Consider the following 26431-nt stretch of genomic DNA (forward strand, 5'->3'; position numbering starts at 1 on the left):
TGTAGGGTTTGCGCAAGGTGCAATGGTGTGGGGGAATCCCCTGGGTCTCATAGGTATTGAATGCTCCCCTTCATGGAGTGCATTTGGAAAACAGTATTTTGCCTCTCCAAGGACAAAAGACACACTGGGCATTTTGAATGGCTGTTCAGTAGCAGGGGACAGAGGCAAACACAGAGGACAGTTAATCTATTCCCACCCTTTTTTTGCTGTACTTTCACATAGACTCTCAGAACTCACACAGGTGTGCAACTGACTTTCTGGGACAGTCACTCCTCCAGGAAAAGGGATTAGATCCACACAATGCCAGTTACTTTAAGATTTGTGTTTTTGTGTTTTTTTTAAGATTTTATTTATTTATTTGACAGAGATTTCAAGTAGGCAGAGAGGCAGGCAGAGAGAGAGGAGGAAGCAGGCTCCCTGCTGAGCAGAGAGCCCGATGCAGGACTCAATCCCAGGACCCTGGGATCATGACCTGAGCTGAAGGCAGAGGCCTTAACTCACTGAGCCACCCAGGCACCCCAAGATTTGTGGTTTTGAATCCCAGCTGTAAGCCAGAGATAGAAAACAGGAGAACTGTGGCACCAAGTGTGCTGACAGTGAGGCTCAGGCAGTTTGAAGGCAGAGATCTGATGAAAGACTGGAACACAGAAGAAGAGTTCACTTTTCTGTGAGGGCTTCCTGAGTAGTGGTGGCCACAGGTTGCCTTCCACTGGGATGAGAAGAAAGAGTGATGTCATCTTATCCTCCCTCACCCACCTACCAGCACGGTCTGACTTCAGAGAGAAAAACAGTGTGTCCAGCGAAGGCTGGAGTTGGTTACACCAAACCCTGCTCCCCTGTGCCTAGCATGGACATCTGTATTAGGGCAGATTTGATTGAGCCAGGTCAGCTGGTCTCTTCCTCAGAAGACAAACAGAGGCCCTATGTGTGCATCAAGGCTACTGATTATAGAATGCTCCAAAGCATCAGCTTCGGTTCTGGTGGAAATAGGATCAGGCTTTTTTTTTTTTTTTTTCTCTCTCTCTCTCTCTCTTTTCTTTTCATTTTCATTTTTTATTCTTTATTTTAAACCTTTATTTCTTACTTTTATATATCCTTTTTTCAATTTTTCATTTTTTTTCTTACTTTTTTCTTTGCCATCATGCTTGTAAGTTTTTGTTAATTTGTTGGCTTGTTTGATTCTTTCTCTCATTTTTTGGATCAGGCCTTTTTTTCCTTCTTTCTTTCCTTTTCTTTGGAATCAGGCTTATATCATTTTGTTTGTCTGTTTGTTCTTTTTTGTTCCTTTTTCTTTACTCTTTCCTTGGATCAGGCATTTTAAAAAAATCAGGCTTATCTTAACAAACAAATCAGTGCACACCTAGTTAAAAGTCCAAAGACTCCCCACTACAAGCAAAGAGGAACTCTGCAGAGGACTGACCTGTGAGAAAGGGCAGCCAAAACACAATAGCAACGTGGATACAACATACACCATAAACACTTCTCCAAGTGCAATGCCCTGAACAGTGTAATACCACTTTTTAACACAGTATTACTCTCAGGAGTGGGAAAAATAACAAGTTTTCATAACACAAAAGGCAGAAACCTAGACATAAGGAAAAGATGGAGGAATTATCCCCAAAAGAAAGATCAAGAAGAAATCAGGCACAGATTTGCTCAAAACAGATATAAACAATATATCTGAGCAATAATTTAGAATAACAGTCCTAAGAATACTTGCTGAGCTTTGAAAGACTCCACCCCCAAACTACTAGAACTCATACAGCAATTCAGTAATGCGGCAGGATACAAAGTCAATGTACAGAAATCAGTGGCTTTCTTATACACCAACAATGAAAATACAGAAAGGGAAATTAGAGAATCGATTCCATTTACTATAGCACCAAGAACCATAAGATACCTGGGCATAAACCTAACCAAAGAAGTAAAGGACCTGTACTCGAGGAACTACAGAACACTCATGAAAGAAATTGAAGAAGACACAAAAAGATGGATGACTGTTCCATGCTCTTGGATTGGAAGAATAAACATTGTTAAAATGTCTATACTGCCTAGAGCAATCTATACTTTTAATGCCATTCCGATCAAAATTCCACTGATATTTTTCAAAGAGCTGGAGCAAACAATCCTAAAATTTGTATGGAGCCAGAAGAGACCCCGAATTGCTAAGGAAATGTTGAAAAACAAAAACAAAACTGGCGGCATCAGGTTACCCGATTTCAAGCTTTACTACAAAGCTGTGATCACCAAGACAGCGTGGTACTGGCATAAAAAACAGACACATAGACCAGTGGAACAGAGTGGAGAGCCCAAATATGGACCCTCAACTCTATGGTGAAATAATCTTCGACAAAACAGGAAAAAATATTCAGTGGAAAAAAGACAGTCTCTTCAATAAATGGTGCTGGGAAAACTGGACAGCGATATGTAGAAGAATGAAACTCGAACATTCTCTTACACCGTACACAAAGATAAACTCGAAATGGATAAAAGACCTCAACGTGAGACAGGAATCTATCAGAATCCTAGAGGAGAACATAGGCAGTAACCTCTTCGATATCAGCCACAGCAACTTCTTTCAAGATATGTCTCCAAAGGCCAAGGAAACAAAAGCAAAAATGAACTTTTGGGACTTCATCAAGATCAAAAGCTTCTGCACAGCAAAGGAAACAGTCACCAAAACAAAGAGGCAACCCACGGAATGGGAGAAGATATTTGCAAATGACAGTACAGACAAAAGGTTGATATCCAGGATCTATAAAGAACTTCTCAAACTCAACACACACAAAACAGATAATCATATCAAAAAATGGGCAGAAGATATGAACAGACACTTCTCCAACGAAGACATACAAATGGCTATCAGACACATGAAAAAATGTTCATCATCACTAGCCATCAGGGAGATTCAAATTAAAACCACATTGAGATACCACCTTACACCAGTTAGAATGGCCAAAATTAGCAAGACAGGAAACAACGTGTGTTGGAGAGGATGTGGAGAAAGGGGAACCCTCTTACACTGTTGGTGGGAATGCAAGTTAGTGCAGCCACTTTGGAGAACAGTGTGGAGATTCCTGAAGAAATTAAAAATAGAGCTTCCCTATGACCCTGCAATTGCACTGCCGGGTATTTACCCCAAAGATACAGATGTAGTGAAAAGAAGGGCCATTTGTACCCCAATGTTTATTGCAGCAATGGCTACGGTCGCCAAACTGTGGAAAGAACCAAGATGCCCTTCAACAGATGAATGGATAAGGAAGATGTGGTCTATATACACAATGGAGTATTATGCCTCCATCAGAAAGGACGAATACCCAACTTTTGTAGCAACATGGACGGGACTGGAAGAAATTATGCTGAGTGAAATAAGTCAAGCAGAGAGAGTCAAGTATCATATGGTCTCACTTATTTGTGGAGCATAACAAAGAACATGGAGGACATGGGGAGATGGAGAGGAGAGGGAGTTGAGGGAAACTGGAAGGGGAGATGAACCATGAGAGACTATGGACTCTGAAAAACAACCAGAGGGTTATGAAGGGGCGGCAGGGGGGTGGGGGTGGGTGGGATGTTGAGGAACCAGGTGGTGGGTAATAGGGAGGGCACGTACTGCATGGAGCACTGGGTGTGATGCCAAAACAATGAACACTGTTATGCTGTAAATAAACAAATAAAAATAAATAAATTAAAAAAAAAAAGAAAGAAGCATGGGAAACACCAGAGAAACCCTGGCTATAGAGATAAAAGACCTAAAATGTAGTCAGGCCAAGATTAAAAAATGCTATAACTGAGATTCAAAATCAACCAGATGAAATTACAATGAGGATGGAAGAAGCAGAGAAACAAATAGGTAAAATAGAAAATAAAATTATAGAAAATAATGAGGCTGAAAAGAAGAGGGAAAGAAAACTATTAGGTCATGAATATTGACTTAGGGAACCCAGGGATACCATAAAGTACAATATTATCCATTTTATAGGAGTCCCAGAACAAGAAGAGAAGGAAAAAGGGGCAGGAGATTTATTTGCACAAATTTTAGCTGAGAACTTCCCTAATCTGGGGAAGGAAACAAGAATTCAAGTCTAAGAGGCACAAAGAATTCCACTCAAAATCAACAAAAACATGTCAACACCAAGACATGTAATAGTGAAACTTGCAAAATACAAAGATAAAGAAAGACTTCTGAAAGCAGTCAGAGACAAAACGTCCTTAAGTTGCAGGGGTAGACATATAAGGTTACCAGCAGATCTGTCCACAGAAACGTGGCAGGGAAGAGGAGAGTGGTACAATATATTCAATATGTTGAATGGAAAAAATACATAGCCAAGTATACTATATCCAGCAAGGCTGTCATTCAGAATACAAGGAGAAAGAAAGAGTATCCAAGACAAGCAGAAATGAAAAGAGTTCCTGAACACTAAACCAGCTCTGCAAGAAATCCTAAAGAGGACTTTTGAGCAGGTAAGAGAGACCAAAAGGTACAAAGACTAGAAAGGGAGCAGAGACAATCTACAGGAACAGCAACTTTGCAGGTTATACAATGGGACTAAATTTGTATCTTTCAGTAATGACTCTGAGTGTAAATGGACTAAATAATACAATAAAAAGACACAGGCTGTCAGAATGGGTTAAAAAAAAAGACCCATTGATATGATGCTTACAAGAGACTCTTTTTTATTTTATTTTATATTTTTAAAGATTTATTTAAGATGGGGTGGGGAGAGTAGAGGAAGAGAGAATCTGAAGCAGACTCCATGCTGAGCAGGGAACCCAACTCTAGGCTCAATGTCATGACCCTGAGATCATAACCAGAGCCAAAACCAAGAGTTGGGGGCTTAACCAACTATACTCTTCAGACACCATGTAAGAGAATCATTTTAGACCCAAAGACACCACCAGATTGAAAGTGAGGGAGTGAAAACCATCTAACATGATAATAGACATCAAAAGAAAGCTGGAGTAGTCATACTTATATCATACAACCTACATTTTAAACCAACAACTGTAATAGGAGCTGAAGAAAAACACTATATCATAATAAAGAGGGCTATTCAATAAGAAGATATAACAACAATTATAGATATTTATGCCCTAACTATGGAACAGCCATATATATAAATCAATAAAAAAGAAACACATTGATAACAACACAACAATAGTATGGGATATTAAGACCGCACTTGCAGCAATGGAAAGATCATCAAAGCAGAAAATCAACAAGAAAATAAGCACGTTGAATGATACACTGGACAAAATAGACTTCACAGATATATTCAGAACATTTCATCCTAAAGCAACAAAACACACATTCTTCCTGAATGCCCATGGAACATTCTCCAGAACAGATCACATACTGGGGCATAAATCAGACCTCAACCAGTACAAAAAGATTGAGATCATACCATGTATATTTTCAGACCACAATGCTATGAAACTTGAAGTCAGTCACAAGAAAAATTTGAAAGACCACAAATATATGGAGGTTAAAGAACATCCTACTAAAGAATGAATGGGTTTAACCAGGAAATTAAAGAGGAATTTTAAAAATACATGGAAGCAAATGGAAATGAAAACATAATAGTCCAAAACCTTTGGGATGCAGCAAATGCAGTCCTAAGAGGGAAATATAAAGCAATACTGGTTGGTGTTCCTCAAGATGGAAAAAAAGCCTCCAAACACAGTTTAACCTATACCTAAAGGATCTGGAAAAAGAACAGCAAATGAAGCCTAAATCCAGCATAAAAAGGAAAATAATTAAGGTCAGAACAGAAATAAATGTTATGAAAATTAACAAAAAAACAGTAGAACAGATAACAAAACTAGAAGCTGCTTCAAGACTTCAAAACTTCAAAACTTCAAGCCATTATCAACAAAATTGATAACCCCCTACTGAGACTTATTGAAAAGAAAAGAGAAAGGACCCAAACAAAGTTATGAATGAAAGAGGAGAGATCACAACACTACAGAAATACATTATAAAATTATGAAAAATTATATACCAAAAAATTGGGCAATCAGGAAGAAACATATTAATTCCCAAAACTGTAACAGGAAGAAATAGAAAATTTAAACAGACCCATAACCAGCAAAGAAATGGAATCAGTCATCAAAAATCTCCCAACAAACAAGAGTCCAGGACTGTGGGCACCTGGGTGGCTCAGTCAGTTAAGCATCTGTTTTTGACTCAGGTCATGATCTCAGGGTCCTGGAATTGAGTCCCATGTCAGGCTGCCTGCTCAGTGGGGAGCCTGCTTCTCCCTCTGCCCTTCCCTGCTCTCTCTGTCTCTCTTTCTCTCAAATAATAAAATAAAAAAAAGGAGAGAGAGAGAGAGAGAGACAGACAGACACTAGGACTGGATGGCTTCCCAGAGGAATTCTACCAAACATTCAAAGAAGAATTAACACTTATTCTTTTAAAGCTGTTCCAAAACAGAAATGGAAGGAAACTTCCAAACTCAGTCTATGAGGCCTACATTACCTTGGTTCCAAAACCAGACAAAGATCCCACTAAAAAGAAGAATTAGAGACCAATATTTCTGATGAACATGGATGCAAAGATTCTCAACAACATACTAGTTAATCATATTCAAAAGTACATTAAAAGGATTATTTACCATGATAAAGTAGAATTTATTCCTGGGGTGCAGGGGTGGTTCAATATTGAACACAGTCAATGTGATACATTACATTAATAAAGAAAGAACAAGAACAATATGATCCTCTCAATAGATGCAGAAAAAAACATTTGACAAAATACAGCACCCATTCTTGATAAAAACCTTCACAAAAGTAAGACAGAAGAACATACTTCAACATCAAAAAGGCCATGTATGAATGACCCAAAGCTAATATCATCCTCAATTGGGAAAAATCAAGATATATTTTCCCCTAAGGTCAGGAATATGAAAGGGATGTCCACTCTCACCACTGTTTTTCAACATAGTACTAGAAGCCCTTGCCTCAGCAATCAGACAATAAAAATAAATGAAAGGTATTCAAATCAGCAAGGAAGAAGTTAAACTTTCATTCTTTCCAAACAACATGATACTCTATATAGAAAACCTGAAAGACTCGACCAAAAAAAAAATGCTAAAACTGATATAGGAATTATGGAGCATCACAGGATATAAAATCAACATATATAAATCTGTTGCATTTCTATACACCAATAATGGAGCAGCTGAAAGAGAAATCAAGCAATCAATCCCATTTACAAATTGCACCTAAAATCATAAGATATCTAAGAATGAACCTACCAAATGAACCTACTGAAGAGGTAAAATATCTGTATTCTGAAAACAATAGAACACTTATGAAAGAAATTGAAGACACAAAATGGAAAAACATTCTATGCTCATGGATTGGAAAAGCAAATATTGTTAAAATGTTTATGCTATCCAAAACTCCTACACATTTGATTCAGTCTCTATCAAAATATCACTGACATGTTTTACAGAGCTAGAACAAAGAATATTAAAATTTGTATGAAACCAGAAAAGACCACAAAGAGCCCAAATAATGTTGAAAAAGAAAAACCAAAACAGGAAGCATCACAATCCCAGACTCAAGCTGTATTATAAATCTGTAATCATCAAGACAGTATGCTACTGGCACAAAATCAGACATAAAGATCAATGGAACAGACTAGAAAACCCAAAAATGGACCCACAACTATATGGCCAGCTAATCTTCAACAAAACAGCAAAGGATAGCCAATGGAAAAAGACAATCTCTTCAACAAATGATGTTGGGAAAACTGGACTGCAGAAGAATGAAACTAGATTACTTTCTTACACCATATAGAAAAATATGTTCAAAATTTATCATTGATCATCAAAATCCTAGATGAAAAAGCAAGCAGTAATCTCTTTGTCCTCAATCACAGCAACTTCTTACTAGACATGTCTCTGGAGGCAAGGGAAACAAAAGAAAAAAGAACATTGTGATCTCTCCAAGATAAAAGCTTCTGCACAGCAAAGGAAACAATCAACAAAACTAAAAGGCAACTGACAGAATGGAAGAAGATATTTGCAAATGACATATCATATCAGATAAAGGGCTAGTATCCAGAATCTATAACAAACTTCTCAAACTCAACACCCTCCCCCAAACAAACAAACATCCAGTCAAGTAATAGGCAGAAGACATAAACAGCTATTTCTCCAAAGAAGACATACAAATGGCCAAAAAACATACGTAAAAATGCTCAACACCACTCATCATCAGGGAAATACAAATCAAAATCACAATAAGATACCACCTCATACCTGGCAGAATGGCTAAAATTAACAACTCAGGAAACAACAGATGTTGGATGTAGAGAAGGGGGAACCCTCTTGCACTGTTGGTGGGAATGCAACTGGTGCAACCACTCTGGAAAACAGTATGGAGGTTCCTCAAAAAGTTAAAAATAGAACTATCCTATAAGCCAGCAACTGTACTAATATTTACTTATCCAAAGGATACAAAAATGCTGATTTGAAGGGGCACATACCCCCCAGTGTTTTTAGAAGCACTCTCAACAATAGCCGAATTATGGATAGAGCCCAAATGTCCATTGACTGATGAATGGATAAAAAAGATGTGGTATAATGGAATATAACTCAGCCATCATAAATGAAAACTTGCCAATTGCAACAACGTGTATGAAACTAGAGTGTATTATGCTAAGTGAAATAAGCCAGTCAGAGAAAGGCAAATACTGTATGATTTCACTGATATGTGGAAAATAAGAAACAGACAAACATAGGTGAAGGACAGGAAAAATAAGATAAAAACAGGGAGGTAAACCATAAGAGACTCTATAGTTAAGAGAACAAACTGAGAGTTGCTGGAAGGGAGGTGGGTGGGGGGATAGGCTAAATGGGTGATGCACATTAAGGAAGGCGTTTGTTGGGAAGGGATGAGCTCTTGGTGATATATATAAGTAATAAATCATTTAATTCTACTCTTGAAACCAATTTTACGTATATGTTAACTAACTTGAGTTTACATTAAAAAAATTCTAAGTTGCTAAGAGACTAAATATTAATTGTTCCCACCACAAAAAAGAAATAATTATATGATGCAACAGAGGTGTTACCTAATACTTTGGTGGTAATCATATTGCAATAAAAATGTATCAAAGCAACAGGTTGTACACTTTAAACTTAATATTATATTTTAATTTTGTCTAAATAAAAATATACTTTATAAAAATAAAATAAATTTAGGGGAATAGGGAACTTACTGAATAGTGGGATATGTCACAGAGCTAAGGGAAGAATTGAATCACAAATGTCAGGAACTAAGTCAGCTCTGGGCAGAAAAGCAGTATGAATTTATGGATCTTCTCTCCAGCTTTAATGTGACTTTCCCCTAGTAACTCCTGTGTCTGTTTTAATTAAAAATCTTATGTTTCCTGGAAAGAGAAACTGACTGTCCCAGTTGGGTCAGGGATTTTCTCTTGAATAAGTTTTTACAGCCAATAGGGAAGATTTATATATCACAGACACCAAACATAGTCATTACAGTACAACTTAGGGTTTCAAATCAGCTGCAAAGAAGGTAAATCCTTGTTGATTGGACAGCCACTCTATTCTATGTGTTACCTACTAAAATCTAATATCACAAGGAATGAGATTAAGAGAATGTGTTCACTTGCCCCAGAAGATTGGTATTACAAAGGCTTTTCTTGTCATCAGAACTTTCTGCCATCAGTGAAGTGACCAAAGGGAACTGACAGAAAATTTCTGAAATAGAAGGAGCCCTTGGCCAGTTATTAATGCAATCTCATCATTGTACAATGTAGAATATGACGCTGCTGCATACAGCGTATCAAGTAGTCAAACAGCATAAGTGGTATACAAGAAACTTATGACCTTTAATCCTGTAGCCCCTTTCTTTGCCTATGTTCCATAGGGCTTAGTACTGTACTGATAGCATAACCATGGTATCTTTCAATCCTCTCATGATATCATGCTCAGGAACCTAGAAAAAAGTATCTTGTTATCCATGGCCAGAAGTCCAGGGAATCTGGCCAAGCTTCTATAAGCAGGCAGATAGCAGAGTTGGGACACATGATGGATGAATAATCAGGGACATACCAATGACAGCTTAAGATAGGACTAAAAGACAGAAATATTTTCCTTCTGAGTTTTCTCTTTGTGAGGCTAAAGAGGTCCTTCTGCTGGGGAAAGAAACTGGCTGCCCCCATGACATTGTATCAAGATCACAGCTTACAGAATTACTCAAACCATCCTTCTTGCTTTATGTAACAAACTTCCCTAATTTCAGCTGCTTCCCTTTGTCTTCAACCAGTTAACATCCAGCAAACTGGGTTGTCTGCTCTTCCCAATATCATGACTGACTATAAGTTTAGTTTAGGAAATATAGTGTAGTGGGTAGGTGTGTATATCTGGAGGGCTCAGATCCCAGTTTACCATTTCATAAGAGTTTGATTTTTGACAAGTCACTTTATTCCCTGGGCTTTTGTTTTCTTACCTATAAAATAAGGATAATAATAATGCTTAATTCACACTGAGGTTGTGGAAATCAAATGAATTGATGCATCTTTGGTGGCACGAGATAGCATATATAAATAATCTGACTTCAAAGTAAGAAACACATCTAGAGGCAAAGATGCTATTAATTCAGATGAACCAGGTCCTCAAGGACTATACACCCTAGCACTGACTTGACAGAACTAAGAATGCTTAAGTCAACCATCAGCAATCAACTCTAAACCTAGAAGCCAACCAAAAAGCACACTGCCATTAAATCACTGCTCCAACTACCACTGCAAACTCAGCTCTGAGCCAAGTTATCCAGATGGAGGTTCTAAGAGAAAATAGATGGGGCATGTGGTTTGGAACAGTTGCATCTCCCTTTTGCTGCCTTCTTTTTTTGGTTGGTTTATTTTTTTCGCATTCTTTTGTCTGTGTTATTTTTTTAAATCAAAGTATAATTAATATACAATGTTTTATTAGTTTCAGGTGTTTCTTGTTTAAAAAACAGGTAACACTCAGATTCCAGAAGATAGAGCTTTCAATAATTTTTTCAACAAATATTAATTGAGCCCCTAGTATATGTCAACCACTTTTCAGTATGCTGAGAATACATCAGAGATCAAAATAGGAGTCCCTGCTCTTAATGAGCTTATACACTAGTGGGAGGATCATCACAGAACCAATATAAGATTGTTTTAGATTTTAATCAATGCTATAATAAAAATAAAATGAGATAAGGTAACAGAGAGTGCCTGGACTATGAGAATTACTTTAATCTGGGTGGTCAGGGAAAGCTTCTCCAAGGTCTGGAGGACACTGGAGCCTACCACGAGTAGAACTAGATAGGAAGAAAAAGGAGTGTAAAGTCCCTTAGTTCAAATAGATATTTGAATACTGGGATAAAAAAATCAGTATGGCTAGAGCAGAGTTATACGTTTTAACAAATCAAGTCAAAGATGTAGGCAGGAACTGGATCTAGAGTTAGTGGTAGCTTGGTGGGGGTAGCAGTAAAAATTATGAGAAGTGGTCAGATTCTGGACACATTTTTAAAACAGAGCCAAAAGGATTTCTGGAATAATTGAATGTGAAGTATGAGAGAAAAAGAGGAGTGAAGGATGGCTTCAAGATTTTTGGTCGGAGCAACCAGGTGTTGCCATTAACTAGAATGGAGAATGGCTTTAAATATGATTTCTGATGGTTCATTCTGGAGTTCCAATAATACCTGTGGATGGGATTTTAGGGCCCTCTGATTTTGAGAGGACTAGTTATGGAGGGAGGCAGCAGTGTGGTACTGTGGCTTTGTGTAAGTTAGAGGCACAAAACACATTTCCCCCACCCTCTTTCCCAATTCTAGTGAGAAACCTGGAGACTTACACAGATGAGAGATAGAAAAGACTGAGCACACTGGGACAGGCAGAAGGGAGAGGCCCAAGGGACAGCAGATGTGTTGTAGGGACTTCAGTCCAGAAACTGTATGGAAGTAGACAGAACCAATGAGGGCGCTGCAATAACTTTCTTGGGGGATTTGGCAGCCTAAGGAACCACTTTTAACCACAAAGTAAAGAGATGGGGTATCCTATGGTCAGCCCAGATAGAGTTTGGGTGGAGCCTACTGTGCAAGCTTGGAGCAGAGGGGGAGGGGAAGCAGCCACTAGCAACTAACCTCAGCTTCCTAAACTCAGCAGAAAGATCAGAGGTGTTGGAAAGGCAAGAAGCCCTGTGATTCTGTGTGTCCGCCAAGTAGAGACAAAAACCCAAGTTGTGCGATGCAGCTTTAAAGGGGCTGGTGATTGACAGAATGTGTAGCAGTGGATGGGGTGGAGCCGCTGGGTGGGGTTTAGGACTGGCAGCTGGGAGAAACCAAAAGGAAGGAAAAGAAAACCATGGCACCCGACGTTGCTAATGTCGGGCAGGAATCTAGCCAAAAAAAAAAAAAAAAAAAAAAAAAAGAAGGATTTTAGAGCCCACCTCCACTCGTATCCCGGTCGACTCTTTCAAACCCTTCTGTCTCCTTTTGAGATAATTAAAATCGAGTAAACACCGGTCCTAGTCGGTGCCCATTCCCCCTAACTCTCCACTGAACGAGGTTTATGGTGCTAGGAAGTGAGGACTCTGAGTCCACCAGCTCAACCCCGGCCCCGCCCCATCGACCCTGGTCTACCGCTGGGAGCAGAAGATGCCTTCGGAGGTGCAGAATCCCAAAGTGAGTCCCTTTTGTTTTGCCTATCCACTCTCTCTCCTCCCTTTTGCCACCCTCACTGGGGTCTCTCGCGGTGTCGCGAAGGAGCCAACTTACAGAAGGAGACTTTCAAGGAGGACCCAGAGGGTGGAGCAGAGTGGGTTGGGGTAAGGGGGAGTGGAGGGGAGGAGGGGTGTGCTTTGGAGCCTAGGGGAACTGCCACCCAAGGGATAGGCGCTCACCGTTTAAAAAAGCCTTGATTTCGGGGCGCCTGGGTGGCTCAGTGGATTAAGCCGCTGCCTTCCGCTCGGGTCATGATCTCAGGTCCTGGGATCAAGCCCCACATCGGGCTCTCTGCTCCGCGGGGAGCCTGTTTCCTCCTTTCTCTCTGCCTGCCTCTCTGCCTACTTGTGATCTCTCTCTCTGTCAAATAAATAAATAAAAAACCTTAAAAAAAAAAAGCCTTGATTTCTCCTTCTGTCATTAGAGCCTCGATTCACCCCCTCCAGGCATTCTTTCTTTGTGTCACTCTTCAGCATCCCTATCATATTACTGAAAGCCTCTAGGAGCGAGCTGGGAGGGCTCCATCTTGCCTGGCTTCTTAAAGGGACAATGCACCACTTGAACTGTAGGAAATCTCTACTGGAAACTCAATTTGGAGAAGGATGGCATTTACTCACCTTACTATGTCACTACATGTGTTTAGGGAATTTGTGTGGTGAGGACAGCTTTTTCTTTCTCACACTAGCCTCCAGAGGTGTTTTTTTTTTTTTTAAAGATTTTATTTATTTATTTGACAGAGAGAGATCACAAGTAGACAGGCAGGCAGAGAGAGAGAGAGAGAGAGAGGGAAGCAGGCTCGCTGCTGAGCAGAGAGCCTGATGCGGGACTCCATCCCAGGACCCTGAGATCATGACCTGAGCCGAAGGCCGCGGCCTAACCCACTGAGCCACCCAGGCGCCCCTCCAGAGGTGGTTCTAATGCTCAGTTTATTCTTAGGAGGTACACCTTGGGTAATGTTGCCAGGTTGCACATTAGTTAGCTGCAGAGTCAATTGGATCTGCAGTTTTAGCTGAAGGCAAATATTCTGTTTCCTGAGAGGTTACATGGCTATACAGATGGCTTGAAAAAATTTATTCATTCTACAAATATTTATTCAATGCCAAATTTATTGCCTGTGGCTGTTTCTGCTGCTGAGTGGTGCCTATAATATGTCAAGACCATGCAGAATGGTGTCACTGACTCCTTTCTTAACAGATTGGTGGCCAGGTTTTCTTCCTAGGATATAGAAATTAATGTTGAATTTGATTCCAACATTTATCAAGTATCTGTCATGTTAAAGATCCAATGGTTCACATTTATTGTCTTTCCTTTAGTAATAGACATCAATATGTCCAAGCCCAAGTTACTGGGAGATCCAGCTGGAAAAGATAGGAACTCAAGTCAAAATAATATGCAAAGAGAGAGAGGCTGGATACTTCAATAGGGAAGTTAAGGCTACCTTGGGTGATCTGTCATTACGATATTCATGTCTAGTCAGGAAGATTGTGTTGGGGAGGAGGGTTTCACTATCTCCCTTCTGCTGTTAAATAGAAAAACTTGTGTTGTGATTTGTTAGAAAGCCTCATACAGACCAGTGACATCTCTTCCATGTTTGTCTCTCTCTCATTTCTGCTTAGGGAAAGTAGCAGGACTGGATGGAGTCTTATGATATCCCACAGGTCAAAGAAATGAAAACATGTTGTTTAGGTTTAAGGGCTTGTATTTCATTCTGAAATTTTCTGTTTGGTCAGTGGAATGCCATGGCTCCCAGTGCTCTGCAATTTACCAGTTCAGCTGTCTTTGATATTACATGCAAGGCACAAAACCCCTCTCTTCTTTAATGTGCTAGGTTTTATTGCATCCCCAGTGTTAATTCCCACCAATGTCAAGTATCAGTTCTAGGTTTCTAGGCAACATTTAGCTAAAGCACATTATTCCATGCCCTCTTTCCCCAGTTGGTTTTCCAAACCTCAAAACGACCTTATTCTGAATAGCTAGTATTGTTGAGTCAACCAGATTCGTTCTCCCTAAAGTCCCCAGCCAATGGCTTACTTAAAACACAAGAAACAAGAATTAAGCTGGAACTCTCCTAGTAACTTTCATTAGTGGGAGTACAGTCTTGTCCCAGGGCCAAGAGCCACTTGTACATGTCATACCCACTGAAGTCTGCTATCAACACCCTTGCATGGAAGGTAGAGGTGGAACTATATGCTGATTCCATAGCCAGTTTCCTACATTTGGTATGCATGAAATATGTTAAGAACTGCCGTACTTCCTTTTTAACATTTGATTGTCACTTTGTGTTAATATTGGTTTGTTTTTCTTTGGTTGAGTTTCCAGTTGCAGGATATGGGAACTAGGCAGTTCTTAGCTGTCATAAAATATCATTGCTGAAATATGGCTATTCTCTTCCTAGGACAATGAAAGTTTTGTGAACCCACCAACAAGTACTACAGGCAAGCAATAGAAATACTTCTCCAAGGGCTTCAAGTGTCTTCTTCAGAGCAATTTAAATTGTTTGGTGTCATTTGTTCTGCTTCTTGGGTTTGTGGAGAATTTCTGTCTATGTGGAGGCAAAAGAGTTTTATGAGAGATAATTGCATGCACTTTGCATGCTCTCTTTTCTCTGTATTTTGCTAACAGGATTTTCAAATCCCAATTCCTCTTCTGGAATAAATGCATGGATCTGGGGGCTAGGCTAGACTCAAACACTTTTTCTCTACATTTACTTTGGTCTGAGTTCCTTCCTAGTTGTTGCTCAGGCTTCAAGGATAGGGAGCTGTGATAGACAAAGATATCAACACAAAAATACATTGTGTTATGATATTAATTAATTAATTTCAACAAATACTGAGAATTTACTGAGTGCCATCAGTGCACAAAACCCTGGGGACATATAGCAGTAAACAAGACCAGTGCTCTAACCCCTGAGCTATGGAGCCCATATAGCAGTAAACAAGACAAAGCTCTGCACTCTTGGAGATTATATTCTAAAGAGGGTATATAGGTGAAGGTGAAAGACAAACAATAAAGGTCTTTGTTGTACTGGGATATGGTAGGAGAAAGGATATAAAGCACCTGGATTTGGGGAAAGCTCTTTGATATAGAGCAGTCAACGAAACCTTCTTTTATATGGTGTTATTTTCGAATATATCTGAATGAAGTGAGAGAATCAGCCATGAGAATACCTGAGCAAAGAGTGTTCTAGACAGAGGAAATAGAATTTGCAAAGTCTTGCTGTGTTCAAGAAATAGCAAGAAGGCCCATGTCACTGGAATGGAGAGGAGAGTGGTAGGACATGAAGTCAGAGAGACAGAAAGAGAGGATTTTACAGGACCTTATAAAGACGTTGGCTTTTATCTAATTTAGGAAGCCATTTTTAAAAAATATTTTATTTTATGGACCTTGGGGAGGGTATGTGCTATGGTGAGTGCTGTGAAGTGTGTAAACCTGGCGATTCACAGACTTGTACCTCTGGGGATAAAAATACATTATATGTTTATAAAAAAATTAAAAATATTTTATTTATTTATTTATTTATTTATTTATTTATTTTAGAGAGAGAGTGCATGAGTGAGAGAGCACAAGCAGGGGGAGCAGCAGAGGGAGAGGGAGAAACATACTCCCTAAAGAGCAGGGAGCCCAAGGTGGGGCTCGATCTCAGGACCCTGAGATAATGACCTGAGCTGAAGGCAGCTGCTTAACTGACTGAGCCACCCAGGCACCCCTAGGAAGCTATTTTTAAAGAAAATAAATAATTAACAATTACATTATCTAAAATTCGGGGTGCCTGGGTGGCTCAGTGGGTTAAAGCCTCTGCCTTCAACTCAGGTCATGATCCCAGGGTCCTGGGATGGAGCCCCCGGGCTCTCTGCTCAGCTGGGAGCCTGCTCCCTCACCGCGCCCCCTCCCCGCCTGCCTCTCTGTCTACTTGTGATCTCTGTCTATAAAATAAATAAATAAAATCTTAAAAATAAAATAAAATTCTACTCTAGTAAGGAGGATAGATTTTTAAGGAGGATAGATTTTCATCTTAACACAAGATGATTTATGTTTTAATGCTTTGGGTATAATGCTCCTTTAAAAAACCTTAGAAAGTGGGACGCCTGGGTGGCTCAGTTGGTTAAGCAGCTGCCTTCGGCTCAGGTCATGATCCTAGCGTCCTCAGGTCATGATCCTAGCGTCCTGGGATCAAGTCCCATATCGGGCTCTTTGCTCGGCAGGGAGCCTGCTTCTCCCTCTGCCTCTGCCTACCTCTTTGCCTACTTGTGATCTTTCTCTCTCTGTCTCTCTCTCTGACAAATAAATAAATAAAATCTTTAAAAAAAATAAAAAAAAACCTTAGAAAGCTTATTGCTGAATTTGTTACCTAATACAATTTAATTTCATGTAACCATTGTTTCATAACAGAAGTATCTGAAAATAGTTTCAAGCACATTTGAAACTACTTAAGTACTAAAAGTCTTTTCCATGTACTTTAATAAAAATCACAATAAATTTATTAGCACTTGAATAATGCTTAAACTTTTAATGAAAACATCATAAGATTTTGTAGTACTAGTTTATTCTATCATGAAATGGTGAAAATTAGTGACTTGGAAAATTTCTAAGCTTTTAGTGTTGCTGGCACATATGAGTTCTCCTAGGTTATTCACTATCCTTCTTCCCAAGTTCTTTCCAGTGGGGAAGTGTGTTTCGTGTACGATTTCATTTAATTTTCATAATAAATTTGTATGATAGGCACTATTACCATTCCCATTTTACAGATGAAGAAACTAAGGCCCTAAAAAAACTAATGAAAAGTAAAGTGCTATACCCAAGTTCACACAGCTAGTAAGTGGAAGAGGAACCATTCTCTTCTATACCTTCTGAGAAGTTGTTCCATCAGCTTCTTTCTCTCCTATCCTTGATTTATTTTTCTTCTTTAGTTCTACCACCCATCCAACTATCCCCACCTATTTATTGAGGATCTTCTCTGTGCCAGGCCCTCTATTCAACACTTTATGTGTATCAGTTTATACAAAGCCCATAACAAGTTTATGAGGTAAGTAGTGTTATTTTCCCCATTTTTCAGTTAGAGAAATTGGGACACAGAAAAGTCAGGCAACTTGCCCAAATTTACACATATAGTAAGTGGCAGAGCTGAGATTTGAACCCAAGTTCTACAAAGTCTATGCTTTGACTATTATGCTATACTGCCTGGTCTTCAGCTTGTAAACACATTTTTTCCCTGGTCTAAATCAGTCTTTCTTTAGCAACACTCACTCAAATTACTATTCCATTTTTCTTCAGTTTCTATTTAAATCATTACTGAAATTGCTCTTGCTAAATTTATCTGAAGGTCTCCTAATTGTCGTGTCCATTGCTTTCTCTTTTTAAGGTTTTCAACATAGTTGACTCTAGTACATTTGAAGCAGTTGTGCATTTCATCATCTTTAAAACCTTCCCTTCCTTGTCTTCCATGACAATACTCTATCTTGGATTTCTACCTCTCTGTTGTTTTCATTCTCTTCTCTAGCCATTCTATAACGTTTTTTGTGTGTGCATAATCTCATCTACTTAAGATTTTCAACTGTCATTTATATGCTGATGATGGCCTATGTGATAAATTGCATCTCCAAGCTGAATGTTTTTTCTGGGACTGGACCTACCCATTTATCTGTTAAGTGGACAACTTGACACCTCATCCTTAGTATGTCTAAAACTGAATTCATCATCAAACCCTTCACTCCTATTTCTATCCCTGTCAGTAACATAATCAACCAAACAATGAAGTCTTGAGTCATCTACTATTCTTTCTTCTCTTCATCTTCCAGATTCTGCTTCTTGGGTCTTTGTATATTCTCCACCCCAACTTGTAGTGCCTTTACTTAATTTTCAACATGTATAATCTGGCCTATTAAGATAGTTTTTTTACTGTCATTTTATCAGCCTCTAATCTCTATGGCTTTTGTTATAGATGAAATTACATCCCTCAAAATATTTTTCAATTTTAATTCCTAATACCACAGAATGAGACTGTATTTGGGGAATGAGTATTTACAGAGGTAATCAAGTTAAAATAAGGCCATTAGGACAGACCTTGATCTAGTATGACTGGTGTCTTTATAAAAAGGGGAAATTTGGATGCAAAGAAAGACTCACAGTAGAGGGAAGATGATAGGAGAAGTATAGGGAGAAAGCCATCTACAAATCAAAGAGAGAGACCTAGAACAGATACTTCCATCATAGCCCTCAGAAGGAATTAACCCTGTTGACCCCTTGGTTTTAGACCTCTAGCCACCAGAACTGTGACAGCAAATTTCTGTTTAAACTACCCAGTTTTTAGTACTTTGTTGTGCCATTCCTAACAACCTAATAAGGACCCTAGTCTATATATTAGGTTGTTTCTAAAATATGTTTTTATCTTACCAGTCATATGTTCAGAATCCTTCAAAGATTCCCCTTCACTTACAGGATTAAATCCCTGCCTTTTAGTAAGATGCTTCAGTTTGTCATCAGCCACTGTTCATGTTTATTGCCTCTGAGTTCCTCATCACAGGAGCACATTAAACATACTGCTACTTCTTGAACATAACATGGTCTTTCACAAACACCCTGCTTCATTTATACTGTTAGGATTTCCAGAAATGTGGGTGCCTGGGTGGCTCAGTGGGTTAACCCTTTGCCTTTGGCTCAGGTCGTGATCTCAGGGTCCTGGGATTGAGCCCCGCATTGGGCTCTCTGCTCAGCAGGGAGTCTGCTTCCCTCTCTCTCTCTGCCTACCTCTCTGCCTACTTGTTACCTCTGTCTGTCAAATAAATAAATAAAATCTTGAAAAAAAAACGAATTTCCAGAAATGTCCTTCTTCCTCTTACAACATGAACTACCCCACCCCACCTTTCCTTCTACTTCATTCTTCTCTTTGGTAAGCTCCTATTCATATCATGATATTCAAATCAAGTGTTATTTTCTCTGTGGAGCCTAACTGCACCTTGAATTGTAGGTAGGGTTTGGATTGCCTGAGTAGACAAGAAAGGGTATTTTAAGCAGGAAGAACCATATAACCAAAGGCAGGTAATGAACATCAACATAATGTGGGATAGAGGAGGATGAGGTAGGGTTAAGGAAGGGATAAGGCTAACGAACTCTGCCAGTGATGATAATATAGGTAGGACAATAGCAGCTGCTGGAGAAGTAGTAATGTCAATATTCTTCCTCCACAGAGTCTCAGGGAAACACCTAAGTCTAAAAGAATGTTATTATATAGCTAGTGTCACCTGATGCTGAGATGGCCAGTATTTTCTTTCTTGGAAAACTGGTCTTTCTAATAGCTCCCTGAACTGGGGGCACTTTTTCTGGTCAGTGATGGGATGGCAGTAGAATAGAAAATGTTTTAAAATGTTTTTTTGTCCTCTTTGCTCTAGCAGAATATGATCTGCAGCTTTGACTTACTTAAACCTGGCTCTCTATATTAACCATTTCCACTTATATAAAGCAGATGATTTTGAAAGGGAGAAACAACATTCATTGATTTATCTCATTTACTCATTCAGCATGCATACCCTGAGAATCCTCTATTTGGCTAGCTCTGTGCTACAGATTAGAAATACAAAAATGCAAGACTTCAGCCTTACCCTGGAGCTCACATGGGAGAGAGAGAGAGAGAAAGATCTAGCTAACATCCAGTGTTTGTTGATCACTTCCTATATGCTAAGGACTGTGCTAAGCCCTTTACATGCTTCTCATTTAAACTCACTAAAGGGTTATTCCCATTTTGTAGATAAAGATGCTTAAGGTTAGAAGATATTTGAATAAACTCAAGGAAAGAGAACTTGGGAAACTGACAAATAAGCAAATTATTAACATGAACAGGAAAGATGAGGGGTAACTGGGGTGAAGAGGTAAGAGAAGACTTGCGGAAGAAGGTGATGTTTGAATCATAAAGTATAAATAGGATTTTTCAAGGTAGGAAAGTAGAGAAAGAAGACATTGTAGATTGAAGGAACATCATATGTAAATGAATGGAGGTTCCAGAGAGATGGTGTCTTTAGAAAACAGTGAATGTTTCATTATGGCTGAAACATAAGGAGATTCTGGGCCAGTGGCAGCAAAAAAAACTGAAGAGGTAGACAGAATTCAGGCACATGGGTGGCTCAGTCACTTAAGCATCTGCCTTCAGCTCAGGTCATGATCCTGGGGTCCTGGGATCAAGCCTCCTGTCGGGGCTTCTTCCTCAGCAGGGAGTCTGCTTCTCCCTCTCCCTCTGCTCCTCCTCCTGCTTATGCTCTCTCTCAAATAATTTAAAAAAAAAGAATTAGGAGCATTTCCCCCATATTCATTCTTCATTATTCAAAACATTAGGGATTGCATTAACAGCTGCTTGCAGTGCTACAGAGAAACTAGAATCATATTTGACATTGAGGGTCAGTCAGTATAGGCCATCAGAATTACTGGAGCTAGAAAGTAGACACAAGCATGAGCACTCATTGAGCTCTAAGAGTCATTGAAGATCAGTGAGAAATTGTGAGACCTATTAATTTCTTGGAGCCCACAGTGGTAAAAAATGGCTACTATTCAGCTAATCAAGCATAATTAATAATAAGTAATGATAAAGCAACACCACCAATAATAAATGTGACTGGTACTACTTTAGAGACTGGATTTATTATATCCATTTGATAAATGGAGAAATTACAGCACACCAGATCTATGACCATGCCTATAAGGAAGCTGGGGAAACTCTGCTAATAATTGGTAGAACTTGGAATTTGAACCCGGGTACCTTGCCTCCAAATCCATAGTTTTAATCATGGTCAGCAAGACCAAGAAGGAAATAGATCCAAATGGGTCACTAGCTCTGGACCCTGCTAGCAGTATAATGCCCTGCGCATATGGGTGCATATGAAAAATATAGTAACAGGTGGAAGACCAAAAAAGAAGTAAAGAAACAACAGGTAAAGCAGGTAGCTTGCTGACTGAGGTCACAATTTAAAGGCCCACTAATCATATTCAGGTCTCAGATATACTTTATCTTTTTCCCCAAATTTGATTTCATTACCAGTGTATAAAATGTAGATTTCATGTTAAATATAGGTGAGCAGCTTTCTTGAAAAACTTTAAATGTATGGCATTACTAGGCCTATCCTGCTGCATGGTGACAGTTACCAGGAACTGAGCAGCATCTACCCATTTAGGCATTTTGTTTATTCATCTCTTTTCTTTGGTTGCAAAGGATAAGACCCATCTGGAGCTAGTTTTAATGCAAGAGAAATGTCGCTGTATCTTGGTAATGAACTGGTTTTGCAAATGGGGAGTTCTTAGGAACATTAATTGGTTTTCTTTATGTGTCTCATATTTGCTTCCCTCTTCATATCTGATTGTTCCTTCTCTCTTAGCAGACTGAAACACACAGTGGCCAAGACATAACTTCTTCATCTCCTAAGTTCATATGTTACAGTTTGGTCATATGGGAAGGCAATGCCTAGCTCTCTTAGTTCCAATTCCCAAGGCGTAGAAAACTGAGCACTGATAGACCTGGTTTGAGTCAGTTTGCCTGTATATAAAGAATTCAGATCTTATGAGGAGGCTAGGGTTAGGCTATATAAGCACACCTTTTTAAATCAGAGAGGAGTTATTATTTTTTTCTTTTTTTAATGTGTTACGTTAGTCACCATAGTCATCATTAATTTTTGATGCAGTGTTCCAAGATTCATCGTTTATGCACAACACCCATTCATTCCATGGGTTGCCTCCTGTTTCCTTTGCTGTGCAGAATCTTTTGATCTTGCTGAAGTCCCCAAAGTTCATTTTCACTTTTGTTTCCTTTCCCTTTGGAGACATGTCTTGAAAGAAGTTGCTATGGCCTATGTCAAAGAGGTTACTGCCTTATGTTCTCTTCTAGGATTTGATGGATTCCTATTTCATGTCAAGGTCTTTCATCCATTTTGAGTTTATCTTTGTGTATGGCGTAAAAGAATGGTTGTGTTTCATTCTTCTGTATATAGCTGTCCAATTTTTCCAGCACCATTTATTGAAGAGACTGTCTTTTTGTCCACTGGATATATTTTTCCTGCTTTGTCGAAGATTATTTGACCATAGAGTTGAGGTTCCATATCTGGGTTCTCAGAGAGGAGTTATAAGGGGATCATTACATGTGGATCAGACCTTTCCAAATTTGCCCCCTGTACCAAACATTATTTTGGCCCTACTGATTTTGTGGTAGATTCCTGCATTCTCTTGGAGGTCTGTCAATCTACTGTAAGCCTGACCTATGTGATCTGCTTGCCAGGTTAAGTCCAGTTATTTGGGGAGTTTGCAGAGTTCAGTGCATCCCCAGTGGCCTGGTCCTTTCTTGTGATAAATCTCTTCTTATTACTGTGCAAAACAGTTTGAGGTCAAAATGGCCAGAACACCATTCCTTTTCTTTTCTTTTCTTCTTTTTTTTTTTTTTTGGCACTTTGAATTTCACAGGATTTTCTTCCTCCAGGAGCTTAAAAATCACCTAGTCAATTATTATATAATGGCCTAAAAGCCAGTTAATGCAGCCTAATGAGTGAATTCTTAAAGAGTTAATAGTCCTATATGAAAAAGGGGTAAGTCTAAAGTAAAGCAGCTGATAATACGTCTAGTACTAGAGAAGTAGCAAAAGTTTCATTCACAAATGCAATGACTGTGCTTTAGAATTAGACAGGATGGCAGCAATTTCCTGTGTTCTCCTTTCTTGGATTCCCTGGAATCACAGGAACTTTCCACATTTTGTAGTCCTCAGTTGAGGCTTGGGACAATTCATGTTTCAATGATTTTTTTCCAGTTACTTTAAATTTATTTTTCTGATACTGCTGACAAAAGTGGCAGTTGGTATTGAAGGATTCCACTTTCAGCCCAGAGCTTTGGGGTGCAGGGACTGCTAGTCCTAGTGGGTGTTGAGAGGGAAGCTTCCCTCCCTCCCAAAAGTACCAAAGTAATCTGTCCTGGATGAAACTTTTCTCAAGATCCTGGGATGAATTACTTTCAAAGGAATCCAATCTCTCTGTCCAGGTCCTGCTGCATTTTCTTGGGATTTTCTTTGCCTTTTATAAATAGAATTATCCTGACTTTCTCAAGCTGAGAGTCATTTATTTCCAGGGTAAGAGTCTATACTCTTCAGAGTGAAGTGGGAAGAACTCAGAACCAAAGCCAGACAACTTCCTAGAAAGAGGAATTTTACTTAGAGCATTTGAAATCTGGGCAAACATTAGTTTGCTTTCACATTCCCTCTGTGATGTTTCAGTAAAATGAATAAAGTGGGTCTGTTACTTTGGATCTGCCTCTTCTTCCTCTAGCTCCTTTGGTTGGCAGGTTAAGATAGCATTTATTGCAAATGACAATAGCAGGTAACATTTTTTGAGCAATTTCTATATGCAAAACACTGTTCTAAATTCTTGTCAATACCTGTGTAGTAAAATTTTTATGATGGTTATATAACACCTAAAATGTACCTAGCATATAATGTTTAGTGAGTAAATGTTAGTTCTAGTATAATCGCTTTCCCCTCTCATTCCTTCTCCCTTAAAAAAGTACAATAATTTATAAACCTGTCAATTCATTAGGTTGTACACCTGAAACTAATATAACATATTGTGTGCCAATTATATTCAAAATACATATATGCATACATACATACATACTTGGATTAGGTTCACTGTAAATACAGACTTTTTAATCTCTGAGGAGAGATATTGACTGCTTCACCATTCTCTCATCCAACCTATAGTAATAGATCCAAGACTTTTCTATACTTCTTAAGCCCCCATTCATACCTACCACCAATTGTGGCCTCCTGATTTCCTGATGAAATTATATCAATTCCCTCATTTCTCTTCTACCTCACCTAGGTCAGCACCGCTCAAACTTTACTGTATATAAATCACCTACAGATTTTCTTACAATTCAGATTTTGAGTCAGAAAGTTGGGAGTGGGACCTGAGGAGATTCTACATTTCTAACAAGTTTATGAGTGTGCAGATACCTCTGGGTGGACAACATTTTGTGTAGGAAAAATCTGAAGAATATCAGAGTTTATTAATCCCAATGTTTTCTTTCACTTTATTTTTTTCGGTGTTCCAAGATTCAGTTTATACATCACACCTAGTCCTCCATGCAATACGTGCTGTGCCCTCTTTAATACCCACCACGAGGCTCATCTATGCCTCTATGCCCCTCCCTTCCAAAACCCTCATTTGTTTCTCAGAGTCTACAGCCTCTCATGTTTCATCTTCCCCTCCGATTTATCCCAATTCACTTTCCTTTCCTTCTCCTAGTGTCCTCCATGTTATTCCTTATGCTCTACAAGTAAGTGAAACCAATGTTGTTTTTTGTTGTTTGTTTTGTTTTGTTTTAACAGACAAAGAGATTGGGGCTTAAAAATGTTAAGTGATTGGGGCATCTGGGTGGCTCAGTGGGTTAAAGCCTCTGCCTTCAGCTCAGGTCATGATCCCAGGGTCCTGGGATGGAGCCCTGCATTGGGCCCTCTGCTCAGCGGGGAGCCTGCTTCTCCCTCTCTCTCTGCCTACCTCTCTGCCTACTTGTGATCTCTGTCTGTCAAATAAATAAATAAAATCTTTTTAAAAAATGTTATGTGGGGCACCTGGGTGGCTCAGTGGGTTAAGCCTCTGCCTTCAGCTCAGGTCATGATCTCAGGGTCCTGGGATCGAGCCCCACATCAGGCGAGGAGCCTGCTTCCTCCTCTCTCTCTGCCTGCCTCTCTGCTTACTCGTGATCTCTCTCTGTCAAATAAATAAATCTTTAAAAAAATGTTATGTGATTTTCTCAGGGTTATACAACTAGTAAGTGGTAGAGTCTAGTCTTAAACCTAGCTCTTGCTTCCCATGCTGTATTTATATCCTACACCTCTGCAGTTGTTTTTTGAAGCAATTCCTCGATGTTGAATTGCTTTTTCTACATCACCTCAGCCTATGGAGATCTCCATGGAGCTTTTGTCTGATCTGACTACAACATTGTTTTGCTGAAATATTACTATATTTATTTTTAAATTTCTTTGAAAATAGTTTAAAGTTGTTTTGGCTGGAAATGTTTCATAGCTAGCACATGAAAGCTTTGAATAGCTCTGAGGCAATATATTCCAGCATTAATAGAGTTTTTATTCATTCAAAAGGGAGCAGTGAGGCTGATTTAGATAACTGAAAATGATGTTCAGAGTTGTTAGTGAGTGAGAGGTAAATGAACTCAACGTATTCTCTTACTTCAGGGCCTGAAGCACACCAGCTGTGTCTGGAGAGGATTGAAGTCCTCCATCTCCAATGGGGTGGGGACAGTGTCAATTTACTGACTATGTGAAGTATGGAATTCAAAGCTTTCCATGGAGAAAGCCTTCAAATTATGTTTTACCAGACCATACTATTAGCCTTGAGGTTAATAGATTTGGTGATGTAATTTGATGGCTAGAGACTCTAGGACAGTTGAGAACTTGCAGGGGGAAGACTCTCTAAGCATCACTGGAATCTACACAGTTGCAGTCTTCCTTTGAAGCTATGCTATGGGCATAATAGGAGCCATCAGTAGCTAAGAGTTAGTAATGGTAACTTCAACTTTTTTTCAAAGTTTTTTCTTTTTTTAATTTTTATCTTATTATGTTATGTTAGTTACTATATAGTAGTATATCATTAGTTTTTGATGTAGTGTTCCATTATTCATTGTTTGCATGTAACACCCAGTGCTCCATGCAATACATTCTTTGACTGTA

This window comes from Meles meles, chromosome X, assembly GCF_922984935.1.
Source record: "Meles meles chromosome X, mMelMel3.1 paternal haplotype, whole genome shotgun sequence".
NCBI lineage: Eukaryota > Metazoa > Chordata > Mammalia > Carnivora > Mustelidae > Meles > Meles meles.